Here is a 22,600-nt window from a genome sequence, read left to right as displayed (position 1 = left end):
TTAATATATGGTCCCCAGATAGGGGACGTATCAGATATTAAACTGATAAGAACAGATACTACACTTGATCTTAGCCAAAAGGCCGAGAAGCGATAACCCGAACGGGCCGCGCGTTGCCCGAGCCTGCCCGATACTGCTGTTCAGCCCTTGCAGCGATTCAGCCTACTTCTAGGCAATTCCATGGGGCCCTGCAGGCTCACACACTCACAGCTACACGGGAGGTGAATAAAGGCCGGAGAGGAAGCCAGACAGGATTTGCTTCTTTTGCTTGCACCACAATGCAGTGCTGAAAGAGGAGGAATCTACATAAAAACGCCTTCCTGGCAACGCCCAAATGCCCTGCTGCCATGCAGATAAACACTGGCAGCGGCAGCAAGTGCATGCCCACAGCCACCCCTTGTTCCTTCACACCTTGTATCAGCTGTAATCCAGTCCAGTCCAGTGCTGCCTGCTGAGCAGCACTGACCAACACTGCCTGGGCCCAGGCTTTTATCTCTGAGGCCCCATTATGATGTCAGAAAGCTGGCTCTGGAATCCTGAGGGCTCCACTATGACACGTGCAAAGTTCCGTCTGAACTTTATATAAGACGGTGAGGCTCAGTCAGTCACTCAGTGTTGCCTGAGAGGGCAACACTGCAACAGCCGGCCGCCAGGCTGTCTTTTTTTTGCACAGCTAGTTGCCTCCAGGAGGCCACAAGAGGGAGACAAGGGACTGCAAAATGGAAAATAGGCATCCACCAACTTTACAGACAACTTCTCCTTGCTCCTACAACCTCCATCCTTGCACAGTTTGTTATTCTTCTAGGTAACATAGTAACAAATCCAAATTGCTGCTCTCTTTGTAGGCAAGCAAGGCTTTGTTGCAACTGCAATTCTTACTTCTTCTTGAAATGTAGGGACGACAGTACATTCCATCACATCCATCTAGTGTACACAGGTAGGTCCATTGTGGCGGGCAGGCGAGCGGGCGGGCTGCTTTATTGGCTGTTTGCTGTTCCCCTACTCCACTCCACTATTTGACTGTTGTGCTGCATCAATCAATCAATCAATCAATCAATCAATCAATCAATCAATCAATCAATCAGTGGCTGGCTCAGGTGCAGCTCTTTAACTTACCTAAAAGGGAGGGCGGAGAGAAGACAAGGAAGGTGAATGAGGTGTTCCAATGTGAAATGCCGGAAACACAGAAACACAGACGACACACAACAAGAGGTGGCAATCTATTCATTAATTGCATTTAATCAATGAGCTCATTATCACTCATGCATTGTCCAACAGGTGTTGAAATAATGGGATTAAAAGGGGAGATCCCTTCAGAAAGACAGAAACAATAGCAAAGACAAAAAACACTTTTGGAATCTGCTTTTAGTCAACACATAAGGAAAGGGTGCACCGGTCCTGGAAATACTGCAATACCAGGTCAATGCGTGGAGTGGACAGAGCAAGCTCTATTTCCATCTCCCTGTTCTAAAAATCCATTTAATATATGGTCCCCAGATAGGGGACGTATCAGATATTAAACTGATAAGAACAGATACTACACTTGATCTTAGCCAAAAGGCCGAGAAGCGATAACCCGAACGGGCCGCGCGTTGCCCGAGCCTGCCCGATACTGCTGTTCAGCCCTTGCAGCGATTCAGCCTACTTCTAGGCAATTCCATGGGGCCCTGCAGGCTCACACACTCACAGCTACACGGGAGGTGAATAAAGGCCGGAGAGGAAGCCAGACAGGATTTGCTTCTTTTGCTTGCACCACAATGCAGTGCTGAAAGAGGAGGAATCTACATAAAAACGCCTTCCTGGCAACGCCCAAATGCCCTGCTGCCATGCAGATAAACACTGGCAGCGGCAGCAAGTGCATGCCCACAGCCACCCCTTGTTCCTTCACACCTTGTATCAGCTGTAATCCAGTCCAGTCCAGTGCTGCCTGCTGAGCAGCACTGACCAACACTGCCTGGGCCCAGGCTTTTATCTCTGAGGCCCCATTATGATGTCAGAAAGCTGGCTCTGGAATCCTGAGGGCTCCACTATGACACGTGCAAAGTTCCGTCTGAACTTTATATAAGACGGTGAGGCTCAGTCAGTCACTCAGTGTTGCCTGAGAGGGCAACACTGCAACAGCCGGCCGCCAGGCTGTCTTTTTTTTGCACAGCTAGTTGCCTCCAGGAGGCCACAAGAGGGAGACAAGGGACTGCAAAATGGAAAATAGGCATCCACCAACTTTACAGACAACTTCTCCTTGCTCCTACAACCTCCATCCTTGCACAGTTTGTTATTCTTCTAGGTAACATAGTAACAAATCCAAATTGCTGCTCTCTTTGTAGGCAAGCAAGGCTTTGTTGCAACTGCAATTCTTACTTCTTCTTGAAATGTAGGGACGACAGTACATTCCATCACATCCATCTAGTGTACACAGGTAGGTCCATTGTGGCGGGCAGGCGAGCGGGCGGGCTGCTTTATTGGCTGTTTGCTGTTCCCCTACTCCACTCCACTATTTGACTGTTGTGCTGCATCAATCAATCAATCAATCAATCAATCAATCAATCAATCAATCAATCAATCAATCAGTGGCTGGCTCAGGTGCAGCTCTTTAACTTACCTAAAAGGGAGGGCGGAGAGAAGACAAGGAAGGTGAATGAGGTGTTCCAATGTGAAATGCCGGAAACACAGAAACACAGACGACACACAACAAGAGGTGGCAATCTATTCATTAATTGCATTTAATCAATGAGCTCATTATCACTCATGCATTGTCCAACAGGTGTTGAAATAATGGGATTAAAAGGGGAGATCCCTTCAGAAAGACAGAAACAATAGCAAAGACAAAAAACACTTTTGGAATCTGCTTTTAGTCAACACATAAGGAAAGGGTGCACCGGTCCTGGAAATACTGCAATACCAGGTCAATGCGTGGAGTGGACAGAGCAAGCTCTATTTCCATCTCCCTGTTCTAAAAATCCATTTAATATATGGTCCCCAGATAGGGGACGTATCAGATATTAAACTGATAAGAACAGATACTACACTTGATCTTAGCCAAAAGGCCGAGAAGCGATAACCCGAACGGGCCGCGCGTTGCCCGAGCCTGCCCGATACTGCTGTTCAGCCCTTGCAGCGATTCAGCCTACTTCTAGGCAATTCCATGGGGCCCTGCAGGCTCACACACTCACAGCTACACGGGAGGTGAATAAAGGCCGGAGAGGAAGCCAGACAGGATTTGCTTCTTTTGCTTGCACCACAATGCAGTGCTGAAAGAGGAGGAATCTACATAAAAACGCCTTCCTGGCAACGCCCAAATGCCCTGCTGCCATGCAGATAAACACTGGCAGCGGCAGCAAGTGCATGCCCACAGCCACCCCTTGTTCCTTCACACCTTGTATCAGCTGTAATCCAGTCCAGTCCAGTGCTGCCTGCTGAGCAGCACTGACCAACACTGCCTGGGCCCAGGCTTTTATCTCTGAGGCCCCATTATGATGTCAGAAAGCTGGCTCTGGAATCCTGAGGGCTCCACTATGACACGTGCAAAGTTCCGTCTGAACTTTATATAAGACGGTGAGGCTCAGTCAGTCACTCAGTGTTGCCTGAGAGGGCAACACTGCAACAGCCGGCCGCCAGGCTGTCTTTTTTTTGCACAGCTAGTTGCCTCCAGGAGGCCACAAGAGGGAGACAAGGGACTGCAAAATGGAAAATAGGCATCCACCAACTTTACAGACAACTTCTCCTTGCTCCTACAACCTCCATCCTTGCACAGTTTGTTATTCTTCTAGGTAACATAGTAACAAATCCAAATTGCTGCTCTCTTTGTAGGCAAGCAAGGCTTTGTTGCAACTGCAATTCTTACTTCTTCTTGAAATGTAGGGACGACAGTACATTCCATCACATCCATCTAGTGTACACAGGTAGGTCCATTGTGGCGGGCAGGCGAGCGGGCGGGCTGCTTTATTGGCTGTTTGCTGTTCCCCTACTCCACTCCACTATTTGACTGTTGTGCTGCATCAATCAATCAATCAATCAATCAATCAATCAATCAATCAATCAATCAATCAATCAATCAGTGGCTGGCTCAGGTGCAGCTCTTTAACTTACCTAAAAGGGAGGGCGGAGAGAAGACAAGGAAGGTGAATGAGGTGTTCCAATGTGAAATGCCGGAAACACAGAAACACAGACGACACACAACAAGAGGTGGCAATCTATTCATTAATTGCATTTAATCAATGAGCTCATTATCACTCATGCATTGTCCAACAGGTGTTGAAATAATGGGATTAAAAGGGGAGATCCCTTCAGAAAGACAGAAACAATAGCAAAGACAAAAAACACTTTTGGAATCTGCTTTTAGTCAACACATAAGGAAAGGGTGCACCGGTCCTGGAAATACTGCAATACCAGGTCAATGCGTGGAGTGGACAGAGCAAGCTCTATTTCCATCTCCCTGTTCTAAAAATCCATTTAATATATGGTCCCCAGATAGGGGACGTATCAGATATTAAACTGATAAGAACAGATACTACACTTGATCTTAGCCAAAAGGCCGAGAAGCGATAACCCGAACGGGCCGCGCGTTGCCCGAGCCTGCCCGATACTGCTGTTCAGCCCTTGCAGCGATTCAGCCTACTTCTAGGCAATTCCATGGGGCCCTGCAGGCTCACACACTCACAGCTACACGGGAGGTGAATAAAGGCCGGAGAGGAAGCCAGACAGGATTTGCTTCTTTTGCTTGCACCACAATGCAGTGCTGAAAGAGGAGGAATCTACATAAAAACGCCTTCCTGGCAACGCCCAAATGCCCTGCTGCCATGCAGATAAACACTGGCAGCGGCAGCAAGTGCATGCCCACAGCCACCCCTTGTTCCTTCACACCTTGTATCAGCTGTAATCCAGTCCAGTCCAGTGCTGCCTGCTGAGCAGCACTGACCAACACTGCCTGGGCCCAGGCTTTTATCTCTGAGGCCCCATTATGATGTCAGAAAGCTGGCTCTGGAATCCTGAGGGCTCCACTATGACACGTGCAAAGTTCCGTCTGAACTTTATATAAGACGGTGAGGCTCAGTCAGTCACTCAGTGTTGCCTGAGAGGGCAACACTGCAACAGCCGGCCGCCAGGCTGTCTTTTTTTTGCACAGCTAGTTGCCTCCAGGAGGCCACAAGAGGGAGACAAGGGACTGCAAAATGGAAAATAGGCATCCACCAACTTTACAGACAACTTCTCCTTGCTCCTACAACCTCCATCCTTGCACAGTTTGTTATTCTTCTAGGTAACATAGTAACAAATCCAAATTGCTGCTCTCTTTGTAGGCAAGCAAGGCTTTGTTGCAACTGCAATTCTTACTTCTTCTTGAAATGTAGGGACGACAGTACATTCCATCACATCCATCTAGTGTACACAGGTAGGTCCATTGTGGCGGGCAGGCGAGCGGGCGGGCTGCTTTATTGGCTGTTTGCTGTTCCCCTACTCCACTCCACTATTTGACTGTTGTGCTGCATCAATCAATCAATCAATCAATCAATCAATCAATCAATCAATCAGTGGCTGGCTCAGGTGCAGCTCTTTAACTTACCTAAAAGGGAGGGCGGAGAGAAGACAAGGAAGGTGAATGAGGTGTTCCAATGTGAAATGCCGGAAACACAGAAACACAGACGACACACAACAAGAGGTGGCAATCTATTCATTAATTGCATTTAATCAATGAGCTCATTATCACTCATGCATTGTCCAACAGGTGTTGAAATAATGGGATTAAAAGGGGAGATCCCTTCAGAAAGACAGAAACAATAGCAAAGACAAAAAACACTTTTGGAATCTGCTTTTAGTCAACACATAAGGAAAGGGTGCACCGGTCCTGGAAATACTGCAATACCAGGTCAATGCGTGGAGTGGACAGAGCAAGCTCTATTTCCATCTCCCTGTTCTAAAAATCCATTTAATATATGGTCCCCAGATAGGGGACGTATCAGATATTAAACTGATAAGAACAGATACTACACTTGATCTTAGCCAAAAGGCCGAGAAGCGATAACCCGAACGGGCCGCGCGTTGCCCGAGCCTGCCCGATACTGCTGTTCAGCCCTTGCAGCGATTCAGCCTACTTCTAGGCAATTCCATGGGGCCCTGCAGGCTCACACACTCACAGCTACACGGGAGGTGAATAAAGGCCGGAGAGGAAGCCAGACAGGATTTGCTTCTTTTGCTTGCACCACAATGCAGTGCTGAAAGAGGAGGAATCTACATAAAAACGCCTTCCTGGCAACGCCCAAATGCCCTGCTGCCATGCAGATAAACACTGGCAGCGGCAGCAAGTGCATGCCCACAGCCACCCCTTGTTCCTTCACACCTTGTATCAGCTGTAATCCAGTCCAGTCCAGTGCTGCCTGCTGAGCAGCACTGACCAACACTGCCTGGGCCCAGGCTTTTATCTCTGAGGCCCCATTATGATGTCAGAAAGCTGGCTCTGGAATCCTGAGGGCTCCACTATGACACGTGCAAAGTTCCGTCTGAACTTTATATAAGACGGTGAGGCTCAGTCAGTCACTCAGTGTTGCCTGAGAGGGCAACACTGCAACAGCCGGCCGCCAGGCTGTCTTTTTTTTGCACAGCTAGTTGCCTCCAGGAGGCCACAAGAGGGAGACAAGGGACTGCAAAATGGAAAATAGGCATCCACCAACTTTACAGACAACTTCTCCTTGCTCCTACAACCTCCATCCTTGCACAGTTTGTTATTCTTCTAGGTAACATAGTAACAAATCCAAATTGCTGCTCTCTTTGTAGGCAAGCAAGGCTTTGTTGCAACTGCAATTCTTACTTCTTCTTGAAATGTAGGGACGATAGTACATTCCATCACATCCATCTAGTGTACACAGGTAGGTCCATTGTGGCGGGCAGGCGAGCGGGCGGGCTGCTTTATTGGCTGTTTGCTGTTCCCCTACTCCACTCCACTATTTGACTGTTGTGCTGCATCAATCAATCAATCAATCAATCAATCAATCAATCAATCAATCAATCAATCAATCAATCAGTGGCTGGCTCAGGTGCAGCTCTTTAACTTACCTAAAAGGGAGGGCGGAGAGAAGACAAGGAAGGTGAATGAGCTGTTCCAATGTGAAATGCCGGAAACACAGAAACACAGACGACACACAACAAGAGGTGGCAATCTATTCATTAATTGCATTTAATCAATGAGCTCATTATCACTCATGCATTGTCCAACAGGTGTTGAAATAATGGGATTAAAAGGGGAGATCCCTTCAGAAAGACAGAAACAATAGCAAAGACAAAAAACACTTTTGGAATCTGCTTTTAGTCAACACATAAGGAAAGGGTGCACCGGTCCTGGAAATACTGCAATACCAGGTCAATGCGTGGAGTGGACAGAGCAAGCTCTATTTCCATCTCCCTGTTCTAAAAATCCATTTAATATATGGTCCCCAGATAGGGGACGTATCAGATATTAAACTGATAAGAACAGATACTACACTTGATCTTAGCCAAAAGGCCGAGAAGCGATAACCCGAACGGGCCGCGCGTTGCCCGAGCCTGCCCGATACTGCTGTTCAGCCCTTGCAGCGATTCAGCCTACTTCTAGGCAATTCCATGGGGCCCTGCAGGCTCACACACTCACAGCTACACGGGAGGTGAATAAAGGCCGGAGAGGAAGCCAGACAGGATTTGCTTCTTTTGCTTGCACCACAATGCAGTGCTGAAAGAGGAGGAATCTACATAAAAACGCCTTCCTGGCAACGCCCAAATGCCCTGCTGCCATGCAGATAAACACTGGCAGCGGCAGCAAGTGCATGCCCACAGCCACCCCTTGTTCCTTCACACCTTGTATCAGCTGTAATCCAGTCCAGTCCAGTGCTGCCTGCTGAGCAGCACTGACCAACACTGCCTGGGCCCAGGCTTTTATCTCTGAGGCCCCATTATGATGTCAGAAAGCTGGCTCTGGAATCCTGAGGGCTCCACTATGACACGTGCAAAGTTCCGTCTGAACTTTATATAAGACGGTGAGGCTCAGTCAGTCACTCAGTGTTGCCTGAGAGGGCAACACTGCAACAGCCGGCCGCCAGGCTGTCTTTTTTTTGCACAGCTAGTTGCCTCCAGGAGGCCACAAGAGGGAGACAAGGGACTGCAAAATGGAAAATAGGCATCCACCAACTTTACAGACAACTTCTCCTTGCTCCTACAACCTCCATCCTTGCACAGTTTGTTATTCTTCTAGGTAACATAGTAACAAATCCAAATTGCTGCTCTCTTTGTAGGCAAGCAAGGCTTTGTTGCAACTGCAATTCTTACTTCTTCTTGAAATGTAGGGACGATAGTACATTCCATCACATCCATCTAGTGTACACAGGTAGGTCCATTGTGGCGGGCAGGCGAGCGGGCGGGCTGCTTTATTGGCTGTTTGCTGTTCCCCTACTCCACTCCACTATTTGACTGTTGTGCTGCATCAATCAATCAATCAATCAATCAATCAATCAATCAATCAATCAATCAATCAATCAGTGGCTGGCTCAGGTGCAGCTCTTTAACTTACCTAAAAGGGAGGGCGGAGAGAAGACAAGGAAGGTGAATGAGCTGTTCCAATGTGAAATGCCGGAAACACAGAAACACAGACGACACACAACAAGAGGTGGCAATCTATTCATTAATTGCATTTAATCAATGAGCTCATTATCACTCATGCATTGTCCAACAGGTGTTGAAATAATGGGATTAAAAGGGGAGATCCCTTCAGAAAGACAGAAACAATAGCAAAGACAAAAAACACTTTTGGAATCTGCTTTTAGTCAACACATAAGGAAAGGGTGCACCGGTCCTGGAAATACTGCAATACCAGGTCAATGCGTGGAGTGGACAGAGCAAGCTCTATTTCCATCTCCCTGTTCTAAAAATCCATTTAATATATGGTCCCCAGATAGGGGACGTATCAGATATTAAACTGATAAGAACAGATACTACACTTGATCTTAGCCAAAAGGCCGAGAAGCGATAACCCGAACGGGCCGCGCGTTGCCCGAGCCTGCCCGATACTGCTGTTCAGCCCTTGCAGCGATTCAGCCTACTTCTAGGCAATTCCATGGGGCCCTGCAGGCTCACACACTCACAGCTACACGGGAGGTGAATAAAGGCCGGAGAGGAAGCCAGACAGGATTTGCTTCTTTTGCTTGCACCACAATGCAGTGCTGAAAGAGGAGGAATCTACATAAAAACGCCTTCCTGGCAACGCCCAAATGCCCTGCTGCCATGCAGATAAACACTGGCAGCGGCAGCAAGTGCATGCCCACAGCCACCCCTTGTTCCTTCACACCTTGTATCAGCTGTAATCCAGTCCAGTCCAGTGCTGCCTGCTGAGCAGCACTGACCAACACTGCCTGGGCCCAGGCTTTTATCTCTGAGGCCCCATTATGATGTCAGAAAGCTGGCTCTGGAATCCTGAGGGCTCCACTATGACACGTGCAAAGTTCCGTCTGAACTTTATATAAGACGGTGAGGCTCAGTCAGTCACTCAGTGTTGCCTGAGAGGGCAACACTGCAACAGCCGGCCGCCAGGCTGTCTTTTTTTTGCACAGCTAGTTGCCTCCAGGAGGCCACAAGAGGGAGACAAGGGACTGCAAAATGGAAAATAGGCATCCACCAACTTTACAGACAACTTCTCCTTGCTCCTACAACCTCCATCCTTGCACAGTTTGTTATTCTTCTAGGTAACATAGTAACAAATCCAAATTGCTGCTCTCTTTGTAGGCAAGCAAGGCTTTGTTGCAACTGCAATTCTTACTTCTTCTTGAAATGTAGGGACGACAGTACATTCCATCACATCCATCTAGTGTACACAGGTAGGTCCATTGTGGCGGGCAGGCGAGCGGGCGGGCTGCTTTATTGGCTGTTTGCTGTTCCCCTACTCCACTCCACTATTTGACTGTTGTGCTGCATCAATCAATCAATCAATCAATCAATCAATCAATCAATCAGTGGCTGGCTCAGGTGCAGCTCTTTAACTTACCTAAAAGGGAGGGCGGAGAGAAGACAAGGAAGGTGAATGAGGTGTTCCAATGTGAAATGCCGGAAACACAGAAACACAGACGACACACAACAAGAGGTGGCAATCTATTCATTAATTGCATTTAATCAATGAGCTCATTATCACTCATGCATTGTCCAACAGGTGTTGAAATAATGGGATTAAAAGGGGAGATCCCTTCAGAAAGACAGAAACAATAGCAAAGACAAAAAACACTTTTGGAATCTGCTTTTAGTCAACACATAAGGAAAGGGTGCACCGGTCCTGGAAATACTGCAATACCAGGTCAATGCGTGGAGTGGACAGAGCAAGCTCTATTTCCATCTCCCTGTTCTAAAAATCCATTTAATATATGGTCCCCAGATAGGGGACGTATCAGATATTAAACTGATAAGAACAGATACTACACTTGATCTTAGCCAAAAGGCCGAGAAGCGATAACCCGAACGGGCCGCGCGTTGCCCGAGCCTGCCCGATACTGCTGTTCAGCCCTTGCAGCGATTCAGCCTACTTCTAGGCAATTCCATGGGGCCCTGCAGGCTCACACACTCACAGCTACACGGGAGGTGAATAAAGGCCGGAGAGGAAGCCAGACAGGATTTGCTTCTTTTGCTTGCACCACAATGCAGTGCTGAAAGAGGAGGAATCTACATAAAAACGCCTTCCTGGCAACGCCCAAATGCCCTGCTGCCATGCAGATAAACACTGGCAGCGGCAGCAAGTGCATGCCCACAGCCACCCCTTGTTCCTTCACACCTTGTATCAGCTGTAATCCAGTCCAGTCCAGTGCTGCCTGCTGAGCAGCACTGACCAACACTGCCTGGGCCCAGGCTTTTATCTCTGAGGCCCCATTATGATGTCAGAAAGCTGGCTCTGGAATCCTGAGGGCTCCACTATGACACGTGCAAAGTTCCGTCTGAACTTTATATAAGAAGGTGAGGCTCAGTCAGTCACTCAGTGTTGCCTGAGAGGGCAACACTGCAACAGCCGGCCGCCAGGCTGTCTTTTTTTTGCACAGCTAGTTGCCTCCAGGAGGCCACAAGAGGGAGACAAGGGACTGCAAAATGGAAAATAGGCATCCACCAACTTTACAGACAACTTCTCCTTGCTCCTACAACCTCCATCCTTGCACAGTTTGTTATTCTTCTAGGTAACATAGTAACAAATCCAAATTGCTGCTCTCTTTGTAGGCAAGCAAGGCTTTGTTGCAACTGCAATTCTTACTTCTTCTTGAAATGTAGGGACGACAGTACATTCCATCACATCCATCTAGTGTACACAGGTAGGTCCATTGTGGCGGGCAGGCGAGCGGGCGGGCTGCTTTATTGGCTGTTTGCTGTTCCCCTACTCCACTCCACTATTTGACTGTTGTGCTGCATCAATCAATCAATCAATCAATCAATCAGTGGCTGGCTCAGGTGCAGCTCTTTAACTTACCTAAAAGGGAGGGCGGAGAGAAGACAAGGAAGGTGAATGAGGTGTTCCAATGTGAAATGCCGGAAACACAGAAACACAGACGACACACAACAAGAGGTGGCAATCTATTCATTAATTGCATTTAATCAATGAGCTCATTATCACTCATGCATTGTCCAACAGGTGTTGAAATAATGGGATTAAAAGGGGAGATCCCTTCAGAAAGACAGAAACAATAGCAAAGACAAAAAACACTTTTGGAATCTGCTTTTAGTCAACACATAAGGAAAGGGTGCACCGGTCCTGGAAATACTGCAATACCAGGTCAATGCGTGGAGTGGACAGAGCAAGCTCTATTTCCATCTCCCTGTTCTAAAAATCCATTTAATATATGGTCCCCAGATAGGGGACGTATCAGATATTAAACTGATAAGAACAGATACTACACTTGATCTTAGCCAAAAGGCCGAGAAGCGATAACCCGAACGGGCCGCGCGTTGCCCGAGCCTGCCCGATACTGCTGTTCAGCCCTTGCAGCGATTCAGCCTACTTCTAGGCAATTCCATGGGGCCCTGCAGGCTCACACACTCACAGCTACACGGGAGGTGAATAAAGGCCGGAGAGGAAGCCAGACAGGATTTGCTTCTTTTGCTTGCACCACAATGCAGTGCTGAAAGAGGAGGAATCTACATAAAAACGCCTTCCTGGCAACGCCCAAATGCCCTGCTGCCATGCAGATAAACACTGGCAGCGGCAGCAAGTGCATGCCCACAGCCACCCCTTGTTCCTTCACACCTTGTATCAGCTGTAATCCAGTCCAGTCCAGTGCTGCCTGCTGAGCAGCACTGACCAACACTGCCTGGGCCCAGGCTTTTATCTCTGAGGCCCCATTATGATGTCAGAAAGCTGGCTCTGGAATCCTGAGGGCTCCACTATGACACGTGCAAAGTTCCGTCTGAACTTTATATAAGACGGTGAGGCTCAGTCAGTCACTCAGTGTTGCCTGAGAGGGCAACACTGCAACAGCCGGCCGCCAGGCTGTCTTTTTTTTGCACAGCTAGTTGCCTCCAGGAGGCCACAAGAGGGAGACAAGGGACTGCAAAATGGAAAATAGGCATCCACCAACTTTACAGACAACTTCTCCTTGCTCCTACAACCTCCATCCTTGCACAGTTTGTTATTCTTCTAGGTAACATAGTAACAAATCCAAATTGCTGCTCTCTTTGTAGGCAAGCAAGGCTTTGTTGCAACTGCAATTCTTACTTCTTCTTGAAATGTAGGGACGACAGTACATTCCATCACATCCATCTAGTGTACACAGGTAGGTCCATTGATTGTGGCGGGCAGGCGAGCGGGCGGGCTGCTTTATTGGCTGTTTGCTGTTCCCCTACTCCACTCCACTATTTGACTGTTGTGCTGCATCAATCAATCAATCAATCAATCAATCAATCAATCAATCAATCAATCAGTGGCTGGCTCAGGTGCAGCTCTTTAACTTACCTAAAAGGGAGGGCGGAGAGAAGACAAGGAAGGTGAATGAGGTGTTCCAATGTGAAATGCCGGAAACACAGAAACACAGACGACACACAACAAGAGGTGGCAATCTATTCATTAATTGCATTTAATCAATGAGCTCATTATCACTCATGCATTGTCCAACAGGTGTTGAAATAATGGGATTAAAAGGGGAGATCCCTTCAGAAAGACAGAAACAATAGCAAAGACAAAAAACACTTTTGGAATCTGCTTTTAGTCAACACATAAGGAAAGGGTGCACCGGTCCTGGAAATACTGCAATACCAGGTCAATGCGTGGAGTGGACAGAGCAAGCTCTATTTCCATCTCCCTGTTCTAAAAATCCATTTAATATATGGTCCCCAGACAGGGGACGTATCAGATAATAAACTGATAAGAACAGATACTACACTTGATCTTAGCCAAAAGGCCGAGAAGCGATAACCCGAACGGGCCGCGCGTTGCCCGAGCCTGCCCGATACTGCTGTTCAGCCCTTGCAGCGATTCAGCCTACTTCTAGGCAATTCCATGGGGCCCTGCAGGCTCACACACTCACAGCTACACGGGAGGTGAATAAAGGCCGGAGAGGAAGCCAGACAGGATTTGCTTCTTTTGCTTGCACCACAATGCAGTGCTGAAAGAGGAGGAATCTACATAAAAACGCCTTCCTGGCAACGCCCAAATGCCCTGCTGCCATGCAGATAAACACTGGCAGCGGCAGCAAGTGCATGCCCACAGCCACCCCTTGTTCCTTCACACCTTGTATCAGCTGTAATCCAGTCCAGTCCAGTGCTGCCTGCTGAGCAGCACTGACCAACACTGCCTGGGCCCAGGCTTTTATCTCTGAGGCCCCATTATGATGTCAGAAAGCTGGCTCTGGAATCCTGAGGGCTCCACTATGACACGTGCAAAGTTCCGTCTGAACTTTATATAAGACGGTGAGGCTCAGTCAGTCACTCAGTGTTGCCTGAGAGGGCAACACTGCAACAGCCGGCCGCCAGGCTGTCTTTTTTTTGCACAGCTAGTTGCCTCCAGGAGGCCACAAGAGGGAGACAAGGGACTGCAAAATGGAAAATAGGCATCCACCAACTTTACAGACAACTTCTCCTTGCTCCTACAACCTCCATCCTTGCACAGTTTGTTATTCTTCTAGGTAACATAGTAACAAATCCAAATTGCTGCTCTCTTTGTAGGCAAGCAAGGCTTTGTTGCAACTGCAATTCTTACTTCTTCTTGAAATGTAGGGACGACAGTACATTCCATCACATCCATCTAGTGTACACAGGTAGGTCCATTGTGGCGGGCAGGCGAGCGGGCGGGCTGCTTTATTGGCTGTTTGCTGTTCCCCTACTCCACTCCACTATTTGACTGTTGTGCTGCATCAATCAATCAATCAATCAATCAATCAATCAATCAATCAATCAATCAATCAATCAATCAATCAGTGGCTGGCTCAGGTGCAGCTCTTTAACTTACCTAAAAGGGAGGGCGGAGAGAAGACAAGGAAGGTGAATGAGGTGTTCCAATGTGAAATGCCGGAAACACAGAAACACAGACGACACACAACAAGAGGTGGCAATCTATTCATTAATTGCATTTAATCAATGAGCTCATTATCACTCATGCATTGTCCAACAGGTGTTGAAATAATGGGATTAAAAGGGGAGATCCCTTCAGAAAGACAGAAACAATAGCAAAGACAAAAAAACACTTTTGGAATCTGCTTTTAGTCAACACATAAGGAAAGGGTGCACCGCTCCTGGAAATACTGCAATACCAGGTCAATGCGTGGAGTGGACAGAGCAAGCTCTATTTCCATCTCCCTGTTCTAAAAATCCATTTAATATATGGTCCCCAGATAGGGGACGTATCAGATATTAAACTGATAAGAACAGATACTACACTTGATCTTAGCCAAAAGGCCGAGAAGCGATAACCCGAACGGGCCGCGCGTTGCCCGAGCCTGCCCGATACTGCTGTTCAGCCCTTGCAGCGATTCAGCCTACTTCTAGGCAATTCCATGGGGCCCTGCAGGCTCACACACTCACAGCTACACGGGAGGTGAATAAAGGCCGGAGAGGAAGCCAGACAGGATTTGCTTCTTTTGCTTGCACCACAATGCAGTGCTGAAAGAGGAGGAATCTACATAAAAACGCCTTCCTGGCAACGCCCAAATGCCCTGCTGCCATGCAGATAAACACTGGCAGCGGCAGCAAGTGCATGCCCACAGCCACCCCTTGTTCCTTCACACCTTGTATCAGCTGTAATCCAGTCCAGTCCAGTGCTGCCTGCTGAGCAGCACTGACCAACACTGCCTGGGCCCAGGCTTTTATCTCTGAGGCCCCATTATGATGTCAGAAAGCTGGCTCTGGAATCCTGAGGGCTCCACTATGACACGTGCAAAGTTCCGTCTGAACTTTATATAAGACGGTGAGGCTCAGTCAGTCACTCAGTGTTGCCTGAGAGGGCAACACTGCAACAGCCGGCCGCCAGGCTGTCTTTTTTTTGCACAGCTAGTTGCCTCCAGGAGGCCACAAGAGGGAGACAAGGGACTGCAAAATGGAAAATAGGCATCCACCAACTTTACAGACAACTTCTCCTTGCTCCTACAACCTCCATCCTTGCACAGTTTGTTATTCTTCTAGGTAACATAGTAACAAATCCAAATTGCTGCTCTCTTTGTAGGCAAGCAAGGCTTTGTTGCAACTGCAATTCTTACTTCTTCTTGAAATGTAGGGACGACAGTACATTCCATCACATCCATCTAGTGTACACAGGTAGGTCCATTGTGGCGGGCAGGCGAGCGGGCGGGCTGCTTTATTGGCTGTTTGCTGTTCCCCTACTCCACTCCACTATTTGACTGTTGTGCTGCATCAATCAATCAATCAATCAATCAATCAATCAATCAATCAATCAATCAGTGGCTGGCTCAGGTGCAGCTCTTTAACTTACCTAAAAGGGAGGGCGGAGAGAAGACAAGGAAGGTGAATGAGGTGTTCCAATGTGAAATGCCGGAAACACAGAAACACAGACGACACACAACAAGAGGTGGCAATCTATTCATTAATTGCATTTAATCAATGAGCTCATTATCACTCATGCATTGTCCAACAGGTGTTGAAATAATGGGATTAAAAGGGGAGATCCCTTCAGAAAGACAGAAACAATAGCAAAGACAAAAAACACTTTTGGAATCTGCTTTTAGTCAACACATAAGGAAAGGGTGCACCGGTCCTGGAAATACTGCAATACCAGGTCAATGCGTGGAGTGGACAGAGCAAGCTCTATTTCCATCTCCCTGTTCTAAAAATCCATTTAATATATGGTCCCCAGATAGGGGACGTATCAGATATTAAACTGATAAGAACAGATACTACACTTGATCTTAGCCAAAAGGCCGAGAAGCGATAACCCGAACGGGCCGCGCGTTGCCCGAGCCTGCCCGATACTGCTGTTCAGCCCTTGCAGCGATTCAGCCTACTTCTAGGCAATTCCATGGGGCCCTGCAGGCTCACACACTCACAGCTACACGGGAGGTGAATAAAGGCCGGAGAGGAAGCCAGACAGGATTTGCTTCTTTTGCTTGCACCACAATGCAGTGCTGAAAGAGGAGGAATCTACATAAAAACGCCTTCCTGGCAACGCCCAAATGCCCTGCTGCCATGCAGATAAACACTGGCAGCGGCAGCAAGTGCATGCCCACAGCCACCCCTTGTTCCTTCACACCTTGTATCAGCTGTAATCCAGTCCAGTCCAGTGCTGCCTGCTGAGCAGCACTGACCAACACTGCCTGGGCCCAGGCTTTTATCTTTGAGGCCCCATTATGATGTCAGAAAGCTGGCTCTGGAATCCTGAGGGCTCCACTATGACACGTGCAAAGTTCCGTCTGAACTTTATATAAGACGGTGAGGCTCAGTCAGTCACTCAGTGTTGCCTGAGAGGGCAACACTGCAACAGCCGGCCGCCAGGCTGTCTTTTTTTTGCACAGCTAGTTGCCTCCAGGAGGCCACAAGAGGGAGACAAGGGACTGCAAAATGGAAAATAGGCATCCACCAACTTTACAGACAACTTCTCCTTGCTCCTACAACCTCCATCCTTGCACAGTTTGTTATTCTTCTAGGTAACATAGTAACAAATCCAAATTGCTGCTCTCTTTGTAGGCAAGCAAGGCTTTGTTGCAACTGCAATTCTTACTTCTTCTTGAAATGTAGGGACGACAGTACATTCCATCACATCCATCTAGTGTACACAGGTAGGTCCATTGTGGCGGGCAGGCGAGCGGGCGGGCTGCTTTATTGGCTGTTTGCTGTTCCCCTACTCCACTCCACTATTTGACTGTTGTGCTGCATCAATCAATCAATCAATCAATCAATCAATCAATCAGTGGCTGGCTCAGGTGCAGCTCTTTAACTTACCTAAAAGGGAGGGCGGAGAGAAGACAAGGAAGGTGAATGAGGTGTTCCAATGTGAAATGCCGGAAACACAGAAACACAGACGACACACAACAAGAGGTGGCAATCTATTCATTAATTGCATTTAATCAATGAGCTCATTATCACTCATGCATTGTCCAACAGGTGTTGAAATAATGGGATTAAAAGGGGAGATCCCTTCAGAAAGACAGAAACAATAGCAAAGACAAAAAACACTTTTGGAATCTGCTTTTAGTCAACACATAAGGAAAGGGTGCACCGGTCCTGGAAATACTGCAATACCAGGTCAATGCGTGGAGTGGACAGAGCAAGCTCTATTTCCATCTCCCTGTTCTAAAAATCCATTTAATATATGGTCCCCAGATAGGGGACGTATCAGATATTAAACTGATAAGAACAGATACTACACTTGATCTTAGCCAAAAGGCCGAGAAGCGATAACCCGAACGGGCCGCGCGTTGCCCGAGCCTGCCCGATACTGCTGTTCAGCCCTTGCAGCGATTCAGCCTACTTCTAGGCAATTCCATGGGGCCCTGCAGGCTCACACACTCACAGCTACACGGGAGGTGAATAAAGGCCGGAGAGGAAGCCAGACAGGATTTGCTTCTTTTGCTTGCACCACAATGCAGTGCTGAAAGAGGAGGAATCTACATAAAAACGCCTTCCTGGCAACGCCCAAATGCCCTGCTGCCATGCAGATAAACACTGGCAGCGGCAGCAAGTGCATGCCCACAGCCACCCCTTGTTCCTTCACACCTTGTATCAGCTGTAATCCAGTCCAGTCCAGTGCTGCCTGCTGAGCAGCACTGACCAACACTGCCTGGGCCCAGGCTTTTATCTCTGAGGCCCCATTATGATGTCAGAAAGCTGGCTCTGGAATCCTGAGGGCTCCACTATGACACGTGCAAAGTTCCGTCTGAACTTTATATAAGACGGTGAGGCTCAGTCAGTCACTCAGTGTTGCCTGAGAGGGCAACACTGCAACAGCCGGCCGCCAGGCTGTCTTTTTTTTGCACAGCTAGTTGCCTCCAGGAGGCCACAAGAGGGAGACAAGGGACTGCAAAATGGAAAATAGGCATCCACCAACTTTACAGACAACTTCTCCTTGCTCCTACAACCTCCATCCTTGCACAGTTTGTTATTCTTCTAGGTAACATAGTAACAAATCCAAATTGCTGCTCTCTTTGTAGGCAAGCAAGGCTTTGTTGCAACTGCAATTCTTACTTCTTCTTGAAATGTAGGGACGACAGTACATTCCATCACATCCATCTAGTGTACACAGGTAGGTCCATTGTGGCGGGCAGGCGAGCGGGCGGGCTGCTTTATTGGCTGTTTGCTGTTCCCCTACTCCACTCCACTATTTGACTGTTGTGCTGCATCAATCAATCAATCAATCAATCAATCAATCAATCAATCAATCAATCAATCAATCAGTGGCTGGCTCAGGTGCAGCTCTTTAACTTACCTAAAAGGGAGGGCGGAGAGAAGACAAGGAAGGTGAATGAGGTGTTCCAATGTGAAATGCCGGAAACACAGAAACACAGACGACACACAACAAGAGGTGGCAATCTATTCATTAATTGCATTTAATCAATGAGCTCATTATCACTCATGCATTGTCCAACAGGTGTTGAAATAATGGGATTAAAAGGGGAGATCCCTTCAGAAAGACAGAAACAATAGCAAAGACAAAAAACACTTTTGGAATCTGCTTTTAGTCAACACATAAGGAAAGGGTGCACCGGTCCTGGAAATACTGCAATACCAGGTCAATGCGTGGAGTGGACAGAGCAAGCTCTATTTCCATCTCCCTGTTCTAAAAATCCATTTAATATATGGTCCCCAGATAGGGGACGTATCAGATATTAAACTGATAAGAACAGATACTACACTTGATCTTAGCCAAAAGGCCGAGAAGCGATAACCCGAACGGGCCGCGCGTTGCCCGAGCCTGCCCGATACTGCTGTTCAGCCCTTGCAGCGATTCAGCCTACTTCTAGGCAATTCCATGGGGCCCTGCAGGCTCACACACTCACAGCTACACGGGAGGTGAATAAAGGCCGGAGAGGAAGCCAGACAGGATTTGCTTCTTTTGCTTGCACCACAATGCAGTGCTGAAAGAGGAGGAATCTACATAAAAACGCCTTCCTGGCAACGCCCAAATGCCCTGCTGCCATGCAGATAAACACTGGCAGCGGCAGCAAGTGCATGCCCACAGCCACCCCTTGTTCCTTCACACCTTGTATCAGCTGTAATCCAGTCCAGTCCAGTGCTGCCTGCTGAGCAGCACTGACCAACACTGCCTGGGCCCAGGCTTTTATCTCTGAGGCCCCATTATGATGTCAGAAAGCTGGCTCTGGAATCCTGAGGGCTCCACTATGACACGTGCAAAGTTCCGTCTGAACTTTATATAAGACGGTGAGGCTCAGTCAGTCACTCAGTGTTGCCTGAGAGGGCAACACTGCAACAGCCGGCCGCCAGGCTGTCTTTTTTTTGCACAGCTAGTTGCCTCCAGGAGGCCACAAGAGGGAGACAAGGGACTGCAAAATGGAAAATAGGCATCCACCAACTTTACAGACAACTTCTCCTTGCTCCTACAACCTCCATCCTTGCACAGTTTGTTATTCTTCTAGGTAACATAGTAACAAATCCAAATTGCTGCTCTCTTTGTAGGCAAGCAAGGCTTTGTTGCAACTGCAATTCTTACTTCTTCTTGAAATGTAGGGACGACAGTACATTCCATCACATCCATCTAGTGTACACAGGTAGGTCCATTGTGGCGGGCAGGCGAGCGGGCGGGCTGCTTTATTGGCTGTTTGCTGTTCCCCTACTCCACTCCACTATTTGACTGTTGTGCTGCATCAATCAATCAATCAATCAATCAATCAATCAATCAATCAATCAGTGGCTGGCTCAGGTGCAGCTCTTTAACTTACCTAAAAGGGAGGGCGGAGAGAAGACAAGGAAGGTGAATGAGGTGTTCCAATGTGAAATGCCGGAAACACAGAAACACAGACGACACACAACAAGAGGTGGCAATCTATTCATTAATTGCATTTAATCAATGAGCTCATTATCACTCATGCATTGTCCAACAGGTGTTGAAATAATGGGATTAAAAGGGGAGATCCCTTCAGAAAGACAGAAACAATAGCAAAGACAAAAAACACTTTTGGAATCTGCTTTTAGTCAACACATAAGGAAAGGGTGCACCGGTCCTGGAAATACTGCAATACCAGGTCAATGCGTGGAGTGGACAGAGCAAGCTCTATTTCCATCTCCCTGTTCTAAAAATCCATTTAATATATGGTCCCCAGATAGGGGACGTATCAGATATTAAACTGATAAGAACAGATACTACACTTGATCTTAGCCAAAAGGCCGAGAAGCGATAACCCGAACGGGCCGCGCGTTGCCCGAGCCTGCCCGATACTGCTGTTCAGCCCTTGCAGCGATTCAGCCTACTTCTAGGCAATTCCATGGGGCCCTGCAGGCTCACACACTCACAGCTACACGGGAGGTGAATAAAGGCCGGAGAGGAAGCCAGACAGGATTTGCTTCTTTTGCTTGCACCACAATGCAGTGCTGAAAGAGGAGGAATCTACATAAAAACGCCTTCCTGGCAACGCCCAAATGCCCTGCTGCCATGCAGATAAACACTGGCAGCGGCAGCAAGTGCATGCCCACAGCCACCCCTTGTTCCTTCACACCTTGTATCAGCTGTAATCCAGTCCAGTCCAGTGCTGCCTGCTGAGCAGCACTGACCAACACTGCCTGGGCCCAGGCTTTTATCTCTGAGGCCCCATTATGATGTCAGAAAGCTGGCTCTGGAATCCTGAGGGCTCCACTATGACACGTGCAAAGTTCCGTCTGAACTTTATATAAGACGGTGAGGCTCAGTCAGTCACTCAGTGTTGCCTGAGAGGGCAACACTGCAACAGCCGGCCGCCAGGCTGTCTTTTTTTTGCACAGCTAGTTGCCTCCAGGAGGCCACAAGAGGGAGACAAGGGACTGCAAAATGGAAAATAGGCATCCACCAACTTTACAGACAACTTCTCCTTGCTCCTACAACCTCCATCCTTGCACAGTTTGTTATTCTTCTAGGTAACATAGTAACAAATCCAAATTGCTGCTCTCTTTGTAGGCAAGCAAGGCTTTGTTGCAACTGCAATTCTTACTTCTTCTTGAAATGTAGGGACGACAGTACATTCCATCACATCCATCTAGTGTACACAGGTAGGTCCATTGTGGCGGGCAGGCGAGCGGGCGGGCTGCTTTATTGGCTGTTTGCTGTTCCCCTACTCCACTCCACTATTTGACTGTTGTGCTGCATCAATCAATCAATCAATCAATCAATCAATCAATCAATCAGTGGCTGGCTCAGGTGCAGCTCTTTAACTTACCTAAAAGGGAGGGCGGAGAGAAGACAAGGAAGGTGAATGAGGTGTTCCAATGTGAAATGCCGGAAACACAGAAACACAGACGACACACAACAAGAGGTGGCAATCTATTCATTAATTGCATTTAATCAATGAGCTCATTATCACTCATGCATTGTCCAACAGGTGTTGAAATAATGGGATTAAAAGGGGAGATCCCTTCAGAAAGACAGAAACAATAGCAAAGACAAAAAACACTTTTGGAATCTGCTTTTAGTCAACACATAAGGAAAGGGTGCACCGGTCCTGGAAATACTGCAATACCAGGTCAATGCGTGGAGTGGACAGAGCAAGCTCTATTTCCATCTCCCTGTTCTAAAAATCCATTTAATATATGGTCCCCAGATAGGGGACGTATCAGATATTAAACTGATAAGAACAGATACTACACTTGATCTTAGCCAAAAGGCCGAGAAGCGATAACCCGAACGGGCCGCGCGTTGCCCGAGCCTGCCCGATACTGCTGTTCAGCCCTTGCAGCGATTCAGCCTACTTCTAGGCAATTCCATGGGGCCCTGCAGGCTCACACACTCACAGCTACACGGGAGGTGAATAAAGGCCGGAGAGGAAGCCAGACAGGATTTGCTTCTTTTGCTTGCACCACAATGCAGTGCTGAAAGAGGAGGAATCTACATAAAAACGCCTTCCTGGCAACGCCCAAATGCCCTGCTGCCATGCAGATAAACACTGGCAGCGGCAGCAAGTGCATGCCCACAGCCACCCCTTGTTCCTTCACACCTTGTATCAGCTGTAATCCAGTCCAGTCCAGTGCTGCCTGCTGAGCA

At 47.9% G+C, this 22,600-nt stretch overlaps 15 non-coding genes and 1 pseudogene across 15 annotated transcripts; all 16 read right to left on the bottom strand.

Moving 5' to 3' along the window:
- On the bottom strand, nucleotides 1–94 carry LOC142689428 (U2 spliceosomal RNA; annotated as a pseudogene; the record flags this gene model as incomplete).
- A 1,288-nt stretch (nucleotides 95–1,382) lies between these two features.
- Nucleotides 1,383–1,573, bottom strand: LOC142689398 (U2 spliceosomal RNA). Its single transcript, XR_012858293.1, has one exon. It is a non-coding gene; the product is annotated as a U2 spliceosomal RNA (small nuclear RNA).
- A 1,292-nt stretch (nucleotides 1,574–2,865) lies between these two features.
- On the bottom strand, nucleotides 2,866–3,056 carry LOC142689397 (U2 spliceosomal RNA). Its single transcript, XR_012858292.1, has one exon. It is a non-coding gene; the product is annotated as a U2 spliceosomal RNA (small nuclear RNA).
- Nucleotides 3,057–4,352: 1,296 nt separating this feature from the next.
- LOC142689396 (U2 spliceosomal RNA) lies at nucleotides 4,353–4,543 on the bottom strand. The gene has a single exon (XR_012858291.1). It is a non-coding gene; the product is annotated as a U2 spliceosomal RNA (small nuclear RNA).
- Nucleotides 4,544–5,823: 1,280 nt separating this feature from the next.
- On the bottom strand, nucleotides 5,824–6,014 carry LOC142689395 (U2 spliceosomal RNA). Its single transcript, XR_012858290.1, has one exon. It is a non-coding gene; the product is annotated as a U2 spliceosomal RNA (small nuclear RNA).
- A 1,296-nt stretch (nucleotides 6,015–7,310) lies between these two features.
- On the bottom strand, nucleotides 7,311–7,501 carry LOC142689394 (U2 spliceosomal RNA). Its single transcript, XR_012858289.1, has one exon. It is a non-coding gene; the product is annotated as a U2 spliceosomal RNA (small nuclear RNA).
- A 1,292-nt stretch (nucleotides 7,502–8,793) lies between these two features.
- Nucleotides 8,794–8,984, bottom strand: LOC142689391 (U2 spliceosomal RNA). The gene has a single exon (XR_012858287.1). It is a non-coding gene; the product is annotated as a U2 spliceosomal RNA (small nuclear RNA).
- A 1,276-nt stretch (nucleotides 8,985–10,260) lies between these two features.
- Nucleotides 10,261–10,451, bottom strand: LOC142689390 (U2 spliceosomal RNA). The gene has a single exon (XR_012858286.1). It is a non-coding gene; the product is annotated as a U2 spliceosomal RNA (small nuclear RNA).
- A 1,264-nt stretch (nucleotides 10,452–11,715) lies between these two features.
- LOC142689389 (U2 spliceosomal RNA) lies at nucleotides 11,716–11,906 on the bottom strand. Its single transcript, XR_012858285.1, has one exon. It is a non-coding gene; the product is annotated as a U2 spliceosomal RNA (small nuclear RNA).
- A 1,288-nt stretch (nucleotides 11,907–13,194) lies between these two features.
- On the bottom strand, nucleotides 13,195–13,385 carry LOC142689426 (U2 spliceosomal RNA). The gene has a single exon (XR_012858318.1). It is a non-coding gene; the product is annotated as a U2 spliceosomal RNA (small nuclear RNA).
- A 1,301-nt stretch (nucleotides 13,386–14,686) lies between these two features.
- Nucleotides 14,687–14,877, bottom strand: LOC142689443 (U2 spliceosomal RNA). The gene has a single exon (XR_012858333.1). It is a non-coding gene; the product is annotated as a U2 spliceosomal RNA (small nuclear RNA).
- Nucleotides 14,878–16,161: 1,284 nt separating this feature from the next.
- On the bottom strand, nucleotides 16,162–16,352 carry LOC142689388 (U2 spliceosomal RNA). Its single transcript, XR_012858284.1, has one exon. It is a non-coding gene; the product is annotated as a U2 spliceosomal RNA (small nuclear RNA).
- A 1,272-nt stretch (nucleotides 16,353–17,624) lies between these two features.
- Nucleotides 17,625–17,815, bottom strand: LOC142689387 (U2 spliceosomal RNA). Its single transcript, XR_012858283.1, has one exon. It is a non-coding gene; the product is annotated as a U2 spliceosomal RNA (small nuclear RNA).
- Nucleotides 17,816–19,107: 1,292 nt separating this feature from the next.
- On the bottom strand, nucleotides 19,108–19,298 carry LOC142689386 (U2 spliceosomal RNA). Its single transcript, XR_012858282.1, has one exon. It is a non-coding gene; the product is annotated as a U2 spliceosomal RNA (small nuclear RNA).
- A 1,280-nt stretch (nucleotides 19,299–20,578) lies between these two features.
- LOC142689385 (U2 spliceosomal RNA) lies at nucleotides 20,579–20,769 on the bottom strand. Its single transcript, XR_012858281.1, has one exon. It is a non-coding gene; the product is annotated as a U2 spliceosomal RNA (small nuclear RNA).
- Nucleotides 20,770–22,045: 1,276 nt separating this feature from the next.
- On the bottom strand, nucleotides 22,046–22,236 carry LOC142689384 (U2 spliceosomal RNA). Its single transcript, XR_012858280.1, has one exon. It is a non-coding gene; the product is annotated as a U2 spliceosomal RNA (small nuclear RNA).
- Between the last annotated feature and the right edge of the window lie 364 nt (nucleotides 22,237–22,600).

The sequence above is a fragment of the Rhinoderma darwinii genome (assembly GCF_050947455.1).
Source record: "Rhinoderma darwinii isolate aRhiDar2 chromosome 5 unlocalized genomic scaffold, aRhiDar2.hap1 SUPER_5_unloc_29, whole genome shotgun sequence".
NCBI classification, from domain to species: domain Eukaryota; kingdom Metazoa; phylum Chordata; class Amphibia; order Anura; family Rhinodermatidae; genus Rhinoderma; species Rhinoderma darwinii.
Note: the sequence above shows the minus strand (reverse complement) of the source record. Positions and strands in the feature narration are given on the sequence as shown.